This window comes from Rhipicephalus sanguineus, chromosome 11 (assembly GCF_013339695.2).
Source record: "Rhipicephalus sanguineus isolate Rsan-2018 chromosome 11, BIME_Rsan_1.4, whole genome shotgun sequence".
In the NCBI taxonomy this organism is placed as follows: Eukaryota; Metazoa; Arthropoda; class Arachnida; order Ixodida; family Ixodidae; genus Rhipicephalus; species Rhipicephalus sanguineus.
In genome coordinates, this window is record NC_051186.1 from 73,020,323 (window position 1) to 73,031,472 (window position 11,150).

The window sequence follows — 11,150 nt, forward strand, 5'->3', positions numbered from 1 at the left end:
CATGTTCGGGTTCAGAATGAAAAATTGCAACACTTATTATTATAATATACGTTCCGCGTGTACATTACCTCTGAAAAACTGCGGGTGAGGGTTGCCAATAACGTGCTAGAGAGTACTGTAGTTCGCTTACGTTCATCGCACCAGCATTTTCCTCCATATATTTCTGGAGGCTTGCATAAGACAAATTTTTCAAGTACTCAGCAGGCATCAAAACTTCTACGTATGTATTATATTAGGTGCCCAAACAAACTCCCACGCCATGGCTTCCCTTGTATGACGGATGTTGCGTGCCACGAAGTGTTGCACAGACCGGAAATATTACAGCCAGTTCAAAGCTCGGTCACAATCTACTTATACGCCCCATTCTGTGTTATCCTAGTAATAACAACGGCAATGCTCTAACGTGCTAATGGCGTCTACTTAATTTTATGAATGCACCACAGGAGAATATTCTTGCAACTAGCACAGCCCGTCTCGCTCGTCTCGAAGGGGTTCAGGGTGCGTGCAACGCTCTCTGTTTAAATACGTAGACTGACAAGGGCGAGACGCCGAAACAACCCATTTGTGTGGGCCCTCCGGTGTGTAATTCCGGCAGAAAAGCGACAGCGACTCGGGAGGCGACGAGTTTCTGTCGCAAGGGAAGGTGTTTGAAACATACACGTGGGAACAAAACGGCTGTCGGTGTTTCTATATATTGCGCAATGAAGCCGTCCGCACGTGTCTTCCCGTTTGCCCACGCATTGCGCCCTGCCTTTATGTGTTACTTTGTCCTTGTTGTCGGTCACTCTTGCGTGTTTGTGTGTGCAGTGTGATGTGCTATCTTTCTATCTCTCTTTCCTCTCCATATTAATCTCCCCTACCCTGTCCCCATGTGGTAGGGTAGCAAACCGGTTGTCCCTTACTGGTTAACCCCTGCCTTTCCTTCTCTATTACTTCTTCTCTCTTGTCCTTGTTGTTAGCCTCAATGGAATTAAGTAAAGAACAATCAGTGTAATATATGTGTGTGTGTGTCAGTGCTAGTGAGTGGCCTGCGTCGTTGTAGTGTTGTAATAATCTGTTAACACTGTATTCCGTTTTATTCGCTTGTCCCTATTACTTGGTGTGCAGAAGTGCTCGTTAAATGATGATGGTGATCATGCTCCTTGGATGATGGCATCGGCCAAGAGTCGGGCGGATCATAAGTCTGAAAATTTTAACCGCTAATAGACGTTACTGTATCAATTAGAAATAGCGTTTTTTTTTTAATAAGCGTGTATTCTATCTTTCTCTCCCTTTAAGAGGTGTGATGTCGAAAACTGATGCAATATTACATTGCTGAATGTAATTTATTCATGGGTTATTAGCTTTCGCGTAGAATTGGCTGGCATGAAAATTATAGTATTCACAGCAGGGGTGAGAAATGGATGAGCTTCGAATTACATTTGTTTTTCATTGAGCCTTCGAATTCATATATGCGAAAATTTTCACGAACTACTAGTAAATTCAAACGAGCTTACGTGGTCGCAGTCCGTGCTAAGCAGCAGGTAAATTGCATAAAGCCTTTATTTGCAATGTTCAGGTACTTTTAGCGCTCCATGCTTCGCTATCGTATTTTGCACAACCGCACATTGTGGCATTTATTAGGCTTGCAAAAATGCGAGAACAGCATCAGCCTCATCGCAATAACTAAACTCGCGCTTCATGGCGGTTCTCAAGTTTGTTTCTGATTGTAACACAAAGGAATCAAATCAAGCAAAAAGGTAATATGAATGATCAGAAAAACGGTGCTTATTTTGCGAATGTCTCTGGTTTTCAAAGATTCCCAGAATGTCCGGCTTTCTATTTCTAGCTCTAGTACTGTGTAAGCATTCCATAAAACAGCATGCGATTTCCTGTCACCCTTACTTCATTTACTATCGTTTGGTGGCGTGTTTCTGATGAAATATTTTCTTCCTGATGTGAGTGCTCTGAAACATGTTTTACAACATCGGCGTAGTCTTTTGTTGAATGTGGCGCGTTAATATCTCTAGTTCCAGCTTGGGCAGTAAACTTTCTAACATCTGCGAGTGCGTGTGGTTCAGATTCGAGAATCATTATTTCAGATTTCTAGCCATTTGAAAAATCACTTTCTAACAACTCAGGTATTTTTATAAAACTTTATTTCTGTAAAGGTGACCTAGCTTTATTGCTGTTCTTTAAGGGCGTGTGCAAGCTTTGGTACGAACACGTCTTCCCAGGCATCTTGGATGGAAGCCAGTGCAAGGTGCCTCAGAAATCCTACGGTCGCCTTGGTCCTATTTCCGCTTGGATCATCAATGTGCAACGTCACACGGGCGACGCGCAACGTAGTGGTCACGGGCTCTTCTTGCTCGTCAAGAATTCTCCTGCGGTACCGCTGCCGTCTATGGAATTCCCTGGACGAACTTAAGCTGCGTCTTCAACCGCACCGTTAGCAGCCAGATCGAGTGAACCGTTGCCGCCCGCTGTCCAATGAAAGGAGCACAAGATGGGTTTCCGAAGCCAAGCCAAAATTGACAACCTGCGACGTGTCAGAAGAAATGCGGTGCAATGAAAGGGTGGTTTGTTCTGAAAATAAGGTGAACTGCCAGGCAAAATGTGTCAGAGAAGTGATAATCTGCATATGTCTTGATCAAACAAAGAATCACCGAATACTTCTCAATGATGACCGATAAGTACCACTTCTTTGTTATGTAAACGATACATCAAGCCCTGAAATGATGATTACGCTGAACTTAAATCGCTAGAAAACGCTGGTTGAAGGACATACTCGTTAAACAAAGTACGTACGGCGGCACGTATTCGTAAAAGCAGCTAAATGACTCAAGAGAGCGGAAATTAAACTTCGCTTTAACAAATCGTTTTCGGGCACGTAGTTTTCCTCAGAGTATCTTGGTTATCAAATAGTTACTTTCCCCTCATTTCTTGCCTGTTGGTATTCAATAAACACACCCTGAAACCACGTGATGCTTCCATGGAAATGTTGTTTTTGTCAAAGCCATCAGTTCTGCATTATTTTAATAGAATGAGTGTAAATAGTTTAGTAAACATTATACATCCATGTGTTTGATGAGTTATTTTAATGTACAATAATCACATGCGCATTTGATATTAATATCCAAAGCTAGCAAGTGCAAAAAATCTACATTTTGAAAATAAAACTAATAGTCTCTGTCAAGTGCTTATAAGTGGCCATGTTAAGAGTAACACATAACGTTGCGGTATTTCAGCGTGGCCTACCGAATCGGGTCATTCAGGCAGTGTCATTAACATGTGTTGACTGCGTGCGGCAGTGATTGCGCAGAATATCAGCTGCAAGACATTTATACCTTGTGCATTTGGTGTAATTGTGAGTGTGTCAGCAATGAAACTCGAAGAATGCAACCGCTTTGGCAAATGGTAAAGACAGCATTGTGTTAAGAAAGAGGAAATGGCACGAAGCTCACACATCAAAGCACCCTACCTGACTTCCATTGCCGCAGTAAGTTTGGAGAGGTCCCTGTCGACGAAGCTGATTCAAGCCAGTCACTTTGTATCCTTCGAATCCTAGAGGAGATTGCTGAGAAATTCCTGCCAGAACTTCAGAGGTCCTTTCTCGTGGGATATCAGCTAGCGCTGCTTCAATGGCGTGCTCCAGACGACGATCGTTATCGGCATCGCACCACTCTAGATTTGACATCACAATGACGTATAAGGCACTTTGTTAGTTCGGTGTTCGAAAATGTATATAACGACGCAAAACTAGCGTTAGTCTTTTATAGACGTCGATTCGATGCTTTATATCTTGGAGTGTGTAAATGCGACTCTCCCATTGTATACTTATCGCGACACACACGAAGATTTTTCATATTTCGCAACATTATTTTGCCAGAAATGTATAGCGCATAAGCAAAAGTTTCTTGCAAGAAAGCATGCGCTGTAGTCGAAAAAGAGCACAGAAAAGCGTATCCTGAAGAGCGAAAATTTTCCTGAAAAATAAAGGTTTCTTGACTGTTTATAATGGTGAGTATACAGTCGTACTGGCTGTACATCTTGCTATCAAATTAAAAGAGTAAGCTTCGATGGATGCGTAATTTTGAAGCATTTGCAAGACGTTTAGTGATTCAGCCAAGCGTATCCTCTGGAATTTCCAGTATATTTCAACAAATTATTGATATTTCCTAATGATCAAGTAAACTTCAGTTATCTCTTTTATTACCGCTGATCTAAACTTATGAAACGGGTCCTGGCACACAACGAAACATCACTTCCTGAATACCGCAAATTACTGTCGAATGAGCCTACGGTGCAAGTATGCACGAGCTACATTGCTGCGTTTACAATAAGTCCCCAAGCCCCCAAGCAAGGCCATTTCGACCTTTTTGGCACAAAAGTTCCCTGATCATAACTGTTTCCTGAAATGTGGCCGGAGCTACAAAAAAGTTTATTGTTATTATGTTACCTCTATTACTGCGGCCTGTCATAAGCATTGGTAAGAGCCGTACTATCGCGCTCAGTATGAGCTACATCTCGCGAGCGCGTGGCGGAGCGCTCTGCAAGGTTGTACAGTGGCGCCGATCTTGGCATATTTTCGAGTTATTGGGAGGGAGTTTGGATGTTCCTGCGAACGCGCATCGCCTCCACTTGCGTTATCCCTCGCCCTCGTTTTGCCCTGCCGTGATATCATCAGAAAATGATAACTTCGCTGTAATAGCAAGCAAGTGGGGGCGATACGCGCTCGCAAGAGCAGCCAAACTCTCTCCCGATAACTCGAAAATACGCCAAGATCGGCGCCACTGCACAACCTTGCAGAGCGCTCGGCCACGCGCTCGCGTAATGTAGCTCATACTGAGCGCGATAGTACATCGTGTAATCTTCAAATTATGCAGGCATATACTGTTCTACTTGTTTTTGTAACTTATTACGTAGTGAACGAAGGTGCAAAAATCCAATTGGTGATATCTCTTTTACGATATTTTAGTCAACTGGGCTATAAACATCGCGCATGGAAACACCAGAGCGCGCTAGAAACCATGAAAGTACACCCTTTATCGAAGACTGAAGTGCAGGGTAGATAGCTGCGATATTACTAGACCACAACTTACTTTCAAAATGTTCCTCTAAAAGAAATCGCGTCGCCTTTCACATTGGCAGACTCCCAATCTCTAGTAAAATATCCTCAAAGGTGCACCGCAGCACTCAGGTTCCGAGTTTGCCCAAAGAAAAGTGCCCCTGACATCCCTCTCATAACATCCCTTTTAAGTGACAACCCTAAGAAAAGTGGCACATGACATCCCTCCAGTGCAACAAACCAATAATGTTTTCGTAGTGTACGGGCATGACATTGAGTATTGCAAGTACGCAAATGTATGCTGTCAGCGCCTTGCCGTTAGCCTAAAAGGCGCTTAGAATATGCTAACAAGAATCAACTTTGCTAATGCATAATATTTTCACACACTGAAAGATAAGGGACTGTTACATATGTTTCTATAGCATACTTATTAATTGTTGAAAAATTACCTGAAAAGCTGTCGGCAATCCCAAGAAGCAGGAATAGGAGTGCCAACGTCCGTATAACGTGTTCGGGGTCATTTCGTTTCTATGTCCTCGTGGTCAACAGAAATAAAAAAAAATAATACATTGAAGTGAATGACGTTCTCGTTTGTATGTGGCAATGCTTCTGTTGTAAGATTATACAATTTCAAGAATCATCATCAATCGTTACCGTCATCATGATCATCCTGACTATGCCATTGCAGGGCAAAGGCCTTTCGCATGTTCCGCCAATCACCCCGGATCTGTACTTGCTGTGGCCAAGTTACTCCCGCAAACTTCTCAATCTGATCTGCCCACCTAGCTTTCCGTCTCTCTCTTGTGCTTTTCTTGGAGTCCAGTCCGCTACTCTTATTGACCAGCGGTTATCTTGCGTACGCGCTACATGCCGTGCACATGTCCATTTATTCTCCTTGGTTTTCGACTAAGATTCAGGACTGCTGATATCAAAACATGACATTGCGCGATATGCTATAGAGGTCCAAGATTCTGAGAACAATGTATCAATGGCCTATAAAGTAACTTTAAAGGGGTTCTGAAACTAGGCGCGTATATTTTTATATCACAGAAATTATAACTTTCCTGAGTTGTAATTATGGCCACGTTGTCACTTAATATATTTTGAAGAAGTAAGTAGGGTAATTAAGTGAGAAATTATTCCATGTGCGTTATCGTTTTACCGAGATGCACGTCGCCTCAATATCAAACACCGTGCGAACTCCTCGCATTAAAATATTTCTAGTTGCACTTTTAATTGTTTTAAGAAATTCATCTAACATATAACTAACTCAGTTATTGTGTCGAAGTATTATTAATAAACTTGTTTTGGGCATTATTGGCTATATGCATAAATATCAAAACATTTACACTTAGAAGAAAGGCAAGCACCATTCTTAAAGAGGTTGAAATACAAGCCGCTGAAATTTATCTCCTGGAAGAGTGCACTTTTTCATCTTGGGCTCAGGCATCCTAATTCTTTCAGATGTTGTTCACACGTCTTGGCCTTTTTCTTTGAAATGTGCATTTTTATGTACTAAAATAAATCAGCTTATCTACATCCTTCCGATACTTTCAAATGCCATTACGAACAGATGTATACAACTAATCTACAATGGCACGTATTAGCCAAGTTTTTATTCACACTTATTCAAATGAGCTGCCTGTTTAGTTGGTTTAATCTAATCAAGTAGAAAAACGAGCAAACATCTCACGGGAAAGAAGGCAGCCAAATGGCAAGAGTTAAATGCATTCGTTCTAAGTGAATGTTTGCAAAGCCAATTCCCCGTGTCTCCGTGAAAAATGTATATTTGAAGCCCGTTTGTCTTCTAAACTACGCACGCATTTTATGAGCCCTTGTCTATTACTTTAAGGGTTAGCGTGTTCATTACCTAAACCTAAAAGTTCCTATAACAATAATTCATCCATTTTTAACTATTTCAGTCTAGCTGACAAAATACAGAGGTACAAAAGGACGTCCTTACCTCGTCACTTTTGCTTGGTACCACTGAAGCAAGTTCGCGGCGGCCTACCAGCGTACATGAGATTGCACTAAGGTTTTCCCGGGGCTTGGAATTCTTGGAAGGAGGCGAGGTCTTGGTTTCATGTATCAGCTTTTCCACAGAGTTCTTGCACTTGCTGCCAGGAGGAGTTCTTGAAACGCGATACTTCATGTGATATCTTGTCAGCACTACTGAGGCAAAAATATGCCTCCGGCCTTCGCTACTGGGTTAGTAGGCAATTAAGCTGTAATGAAATGGAACACCGGGCAAGGAAAAAAAAGAACAAGCGTATGAACATGAAAAGAAAAAGGCAACATCAAATATAGTTCGTTGACTTCCTAAAACACGCTGCTTGTTACCTATTCATGTGTTTTATTAAGGCCTTGAAAAAAAAACGCCAAGCTTGTGAGGAAAGCGCAGCACAGTCACAGCAAAAGCTGGAAGAGCGGCGTTTATAGAGATTGTTATAAACTCCCTTGTGGCTACTAGTACAAGTACACTGGCAACGTATCCACTACGTCACAAACCATACTTTTTATGAAGTTCGCTATTCTGCGGAGAAGTGAGGTACCGTCTGTAAGGCATTATGTGCACTTTCTTGATGCGACGGTTGATGACGAAGATTTATGGCTCAGCCCTTTGTAATGAGTTGGAAGCTTTAAACGACCCTTGTTACGTAATTCGCATTGTGTGACGCCCGGTCATTATTTAACTCTCCCACCACGCTTTATAACATACATCAACGTGACAAAGTGAGCGAAAGAGGGAATTAACTTTATTAAGACCCTGAGGAAAGGATCATGGGAGCCTTATGGGCTTCCTTGGCAACCAAGAAAAGCGCACTTGCGAGGAAGCCTACACTATAAATCATCATAATTTTTGTGAAGTAGGGGAGCAGCCACTACGCAATTTTTCGTCATTCTGCGGAAACCCGTGGTACCCGCAATACACCTGTAAGGCATTATGTGCACTTTGACGCTGTGGCTGATGACGATGAAGAATTGAACAACACACTCGCTGCGCCATTCGTATTTTGTGACGCTTGGTTACTGAATTCGCGTTCTGTGACGCCTGTTTGTTATCTTACTCTTCTACCACACTACATTACACATGTTAATGTGGTTCCTTCCTACACATGAAGCCTGTATAGGGTATTTTGCAGAGCAGTTTCAACCACCGGCGTGGCTCTAAGGTTGAATACTGGTCTCCCATGTGGAAGGCCCTGGTTCGAATTTCGTTCCACCCTGGATATTTTTCTTCGTTTTTTTTTCCTATTTCGCGTGATAGTGATTACGGACACCGGCGGCGGTGGTGGCGGCGGACAACTACGGCGCCAAAAACGGCCCTTGTTGTGATCTCATAACAGCTTTCGATGAAAACGAATTCTTATCTCTGGTCTGCAACTGATTGGAGCCGGTATATCAATTTTAAATGTACCGACAACTGGCCAGAACGAGTGATTAGGTCCTGGTAGAAATGAAAATACCGTAAGATATAGTCAAAGATCCGAGCATCTTTTTCGCGTCATGAGGTAGGACTTATATTTTGAATCGTGTTTGAAAGTACAGAAAAAACGGTATGTCGCGTAGCCTAGCGGAAGAGCCTGGAAGCTAGATTATGGAGTCGATCACTTTGCTATACGTAGTCACGTAGACTGATACTGTCATGCGCCCCATAGTTAGCCCAGAAAACTAGAATATGTTTAATAGTATCTATCATCGCTCTATTTTGTGCTGCTTGCGAGCTAAGAAGAGTTACACGCTGATATACGGCGCTGCCTTCGTGGTAGCCAGTGGAACATGTCAAGCCGCGGCGCATCCGTGCAGTGCACGCATGCGCAGCAAACCGCCGCGCTCGACACGAAGCGCTCTCGCGCTTACTGTTTGCAGCGTGTGTTCTTACTTGTGCATACGACTTCATATTCGCCGCATAGAAAATTCCGATTACAAACGTGTCACGGCGTTTTCCACGCTACCATTCCGTGGTTAGACACTCATAATGGTTAGCTTTCAGTTCCGCTAAATAAATGGCACCATAAAGATTGGTTGTTGGTTCCTTTAGGTTGCCTGGAGGCTGCGAAAACAGGTCGCTTTGTGTCAAGCATCATTTTTTCTTGTCAGCACTGGTTATATAACCCGCAGCGTTCAAAATTGCTGCTTCTTCGCTAAGACTACTCGTGTTTTCACAAATTTTAAAAGCAGTTATCTCCCAGAGAACCAATACAAATACCCAGTTTTTCGATGTTGGCATTTCATTCAACAAATGTAGACGTTCAGTATAAAGCCAATAGGTCCAAAAAACCCCGCACTGACATACCACAAGTGTTCTGAAAGGTCACTGCACCATGTTCAAGTATACACTGTTCAACAAAATCAAGAAGCATATCATGAGGTAAGGAATAGTACAAATCTTTCACATCGATGTACAACGCTTTAACCGCTATATTGGCATTCGGTACCAAAAAATTTTCAATCTGCTCAGAATTCTTTGTGTGAAACGGATCATTAATTTGCAGAGAATTTAGCTTTTCTTGCAGAAAAACACGTTTCAAGGCTACAGGTTACCCGAGAAGACTGGTTATGGCTGAAGCGGAATCACTCTATAGGGACATAAAGCCGCGTGACGCGGCTTTATGTCCCTATAATCGGCCGCGTGACGACACTTCCCTGCAGCAGCGTAAGACTACTGTTGCCCCCTGTATCCATGGCGTGGAACACATCCTTAAAAATTGGAAATAAGGTGGGTGTAAAAGTGGTCATGTCTGCTCCAGAGAAGCTGTCGAAATATGTGGTGAAACCTGTCCCGTGATGAAAGAAAAGAAGGGTTGCAAGATTAGGCATCGTAATGACTATGTTGAGTGTGCTCAGTCCGTTGTGTATAGAGTTCCCCTGTCTTGTGGTCGTGCATACGTCGGTCAAACTGAAAGATGTAATAGAGCGTAAAAGAACATCACAATAAAGTGCAAAAAGCCACAGAATGTCACTTGGCTATTCATTGTAAAGATCGTGGTTGCGTGCCGTATTTTGACGAGACATGCATTTTATCGTGACAGAGATTCGTTAACCCGCTTGATTGTTGAAGCAGCTGAAATGACACGTGATGACTTTGAGTGTGTAAGCACCATCTATCTCGCTCACGGGGAAAGAACTTTGTTTTTTGGATGGTGTGGTTGATAATAAGGATGACTATTGTATGGCACGACACGTGGGTTTTGGCTGGGTTGTTCTTCGTTCCTGTTTCTTTTCTCCCCCCCCCCCTATATATTCTGACGTTTTGCAAGAAACGCTTACTTGAAGTTAAGCGCTTGTGTCTTTCGTGTCCTCGCTCGTCTTTCGTGTCTTGTAACAGTTGTGTGCCGAGTTGTGCAATTTACAGAAAGGGGCAAAGGTTTCAGTATATACGTGAACTCACACTTACTTCAACAATTATAAACGAAGCTCGCAATAATTTTCAAAATACATATATTTAGAAAATGAGTAGGCCACACGCCTGTGTGATTGAACTGACTGAATTTTCTCGAGTGCATTACCAAAGCTCAGAAATATGGCATGCGCTATATGTAAATAAATAAAATATCAACCCTCAATATATACATGGTTTTGGGACGATCTTTTTCTTCTCTTTGAAGAGGCAAACATGGCAGCTGGAAGGAGCTTGACTGCTTTCATATTGATGACGTCCTATGGTGTGACCATCGGGAACAACAGAGGTAGTTTGGTGACGAAAACTACGCTAGGATTGGTGACACTCCTAGCGAGTGATGTGCCCGAATGGGCTGGAAGCCTTGTCATCTTCGGGTTCAGTGTAACGCAGTTCAAAAGCGATATCATGGTCTCTTCTTCGTTAAACCAATAATATGAGAAACATTCGAGAAAGCCATAACGAAAAAAAATGTTTACAAATAAAGTACGACGTTTGGATTTCGCAAACAAGAAATATGGTTCACTAACCAGCCTTTCCTTTCTTGCATAAAATTTCGAAGACGGGAAACCTCGGCGATATTGTCCAAAGTTATACGACAGCTTTAGTTATAAAGTAGCTCGGAATAAGTGTCTTTGAAATTAACGTTGCTCGGAATTTACAATTTCTTTCGACATAGAACGTTACTTTTTCTGTAGCAAC

The 11,150-nt window shown here is 42.5% G+C and overlaps 1 long non-coding RNA gene across 1 annotated transcript; it reads right to left on the reverse strand.

Annotated features, from left to right (window-relative positions):
• Positions 1 to 2,491: 2,491 nt before the first annotated feature.
• On the reverse strand, positions 2,492 to 5,556 carry LOC119373379 (uncharacterized). The gene is made up of 3 exons (XR_005179844.1): positions 5,497 to 5,556; positions 3,461 to 3,663; positions 2,492 to 2,518 (listed from the first exon to the last, which is right to left on the reverse strand). It is a non-coding gene; the product is annotated as an uncharacterized LOC119373379 (long non-coding RNA).
• Between the last annotated feature and the right edge of the window lie 5,594 nt (positions 5,557 to 11,150).